The following is a 2,687-nucleotide window of genomic DNA, read 5'->3' on the forward strand; positions in this document are numbered from 1 at the left end:
TTTTTTTTTTTTTTTTTTTGAGACAGTCTCACTCTGTCGCCCAGGTTGGAGTGCAGTGGTATTAGCTTGGCTCATTGCAACCTCTGCCCGCCGGGTTCAAGCAATTCTTGTGCCTCAGTCTCCCAAGTAGCTGGGATTATAGGCGCCTGCCACCATGTCCAGCTAATTTTTGTGTTTTTGGTAAAGACAGGATTTCACCATGTTGGCCATGCTAGTCTCGAACTCCTGACCTCAGGTGATCTGCCCACCTCTGCCTCCCAAAGTGCTGGGATTACAGATGTGAGCCACCACTCCTGGCCTATTTTGCAAGTTTTTGAGTGACTATTATGTGCCAGGCATTGTTCTGAGTGCTAGGAATCAAGCAGTGAATAAAACAAAGTCTTTGCTTTCAATATGTTTAGTTTTAGGGGTGTGAGACAAATGGACTGTTGTATATTTACTTTTTAAAAAATATTGTCATTTTTCTGCTGGGCACTGTGGCTCATACCTGTAATTCCAGGACTTTGGAAAGCCGAGGCAGGCGGGTCACCTGAGGTTGGGAATTCAAGACCAGCCTGACCAACATGGAGAAACCCCATTTCTACTAAAAATACAAAAATTAGCCAGGTGTGGTGGTGGGTGCCTGTAAACCCAGCTACTCAGGAGCCTGAGGCAGGAGAATTACTTAAGCCCAGGAGGCAGAGGTTGCAGTAAGCTGAGATTGCACCATTGCACTCCAGCCTGGGTAACGAGCGAAACTCCGTCTCAAAAAAAAAAAAAATTTTTTTTCATGTGGTCATATCATAAACAAAGTAATTAAACTCATGTTATAAGATGTTTAAATTTTTTTGGGGCCTGGTGTGGTGGCTCAAGCCTGTAATCCTGGCACTTTGGGAGGCCGAGACGGGCGGATCACGAGGTCGGGAGATCAAGACCATACTGGCTAACATGGAGAAACCCCGGCTCTACTAAAAAATAACAAAAAACTAGCCGGGCACAGTGGCGGGCGCCTGTAGTCCCAGCTACTCAGGAGGCTGAGGCAGGAGAATGGCATAAACCCGGGAGGCGGAGCTTGCAGTGAGCTGAGATCCGGCCACTGCACTCCAGCCTGGGCGACAGAGCGAGACTCCGTCTCAAAAAAAAAAAAAAATTTTTTTTGGCCAGGTGCAATGGCTCACGCCTGTAATCCGCACTTTGGGAGGCTGAGGCAAGCGGATCACCGGAGGTCAGGAGTTCAAGACCAGTCTGGCCAACATGGCGAAACTCTGTCTCTGCTAAAAATACAAAAAATTAGCTGGGCGTGGTGGCGGGCACCTGTAATCCCAGTTACTCAGGAGGCTGAGGCGGAAGAATTGCTTGAACCAGGGAGGCGGAGGTTGCAGTGAGCTAAGATCGTGCCACTGCACTCCAGCCTGGGTGACAGAGCCAGACTCCATGTTGGGGAAAAGAAAAGAAAAGGATGTTTAAGTTTTCCTAAAAGAAAATGCTGAAAGAATTGTGTATACCTTCTGAACATATTTTGATTATTTAACTTCAATTTCTAGAATTGGAAAGACGAAGTAAAATAGCATGCACAGTGTTAAAGTTTTTGATTGTACAGTATGATTGCTTTACAAAAACTTTACAATTTAAACTTCCATTTGTGGAATATGTGAATGCAGTGGGTATATTTTATTACCTATTCAGAGAGCTGTAATTCGTTTCTTCATCTGAGAAATTCAAAGCAGCATAAAAAGGGGAGAAACCTTTCAAGTCAAAACTAAACTCATCTCTTCTCTCAGTCCCTAGTTGAAATGTTGGTTCTCCTCACTGCTGTTTGTATAGTTTGTCTTAGTCTCTGTAGACAGAGGGCACCAAGTGGTACAACTCAGTGCCTAGTACAAAAACTGTTAAATAATGTTAACTCTTTAGTTTCCCAATCTTGGAAAGATACAGAAAACCCTGGCAATTGCAGAGTAGGTTTCGTTTTGAAAGTATACTTAGATTATTTGCTATCAGAATGAAAAGTATTTTTTAGTAACAGCTTTGATTATAGAATGAGGTATCATTAGGGAGAACATACTAAAAACTGAATTGTTAAACAATCAGGAATTTCACAGTGGCTGCATTAAAATATTGTTTTATTTTGTACATGGTATACTATTAGAACTAATTTTTTTTTTTTTTTTTTTTGAGAAGAAGTCTCACTTTTGTCACCGAGGGTGGAGTGTAATGGCATGATCTCAGCTCATTGCATCTCTGCCTCCTGGGTTCAAGGGATTCTCCTACCTCAGTCTCCTGAGTAGCTAGGCTTAAGGTGGGAGCTGCATTGGCCAGGAATCGAACCTGGGTCTCCTGCATGGGAGGCGAGAATTCTACCACTGAACCACCAGTGCTGTGAAATTTCTATTGTTGCACCACCAGTGCTTTGAAACTAATTTATAAAAACAAACTTAAGAAGTATCAGGCTGAGCGTGGTGGCTCATGCCTGTAATCCCAGCACTTTGGGAGGCCAAGGCAGGCGGATCACCTGAGGTTAGGAGTTCGAGACCAGCCTGACCAACATGGAGAAACCCTGTCTCCACTAAAAATACAAAATTAGTCGGGCATGGTGGCACATACCTCTAATCCCAGCTACTCGGGAGGCTGAGGTAGGAGAATCTCTTGAACCCAAGAGGCAGAGGTTGCGATGAGCCGAGATCGCACCATTGCACTCCAGCCTGGGTAAC

The 2,687-nt window shown here is 44.3% G+C and overlaps 1 non-coding gene across 1 annotated transcript; it reads right to left on the reverse strand.

Annotated features, from left to right (window-relative positions):
- Positions 1-2,283: 2,283 nt before the first annotated feature.
- TRNAG-CCC (transfer RNA glycine (anticodon CCC)) lies at positions 2,284-2,354 on the reverse strand. The gene has a single exon. It is a non-coding gene; the product is annotated as a tRNA-Gly (tRNA).
- Positions 2,355-2,687: the final 333 nt, after the last annotated feature.

The sequence above is a fragment of the Rhinopithecus bieti genome, unplaced genomic scaffold, assembly GCF_001698545.2.
Source record: "Rhinopithecus bieti isolate Rb0 unplaced genomic scaffold, ASM169854v2 scaffold_20154, whole genome shotgun sequence".
Lineage (NCBI taxonomy): Eukaryota > Metazoa > Chordata > Mammalia > Primates > Cercopithecidae > Rhinopithecus > Rhinopithecus bieti.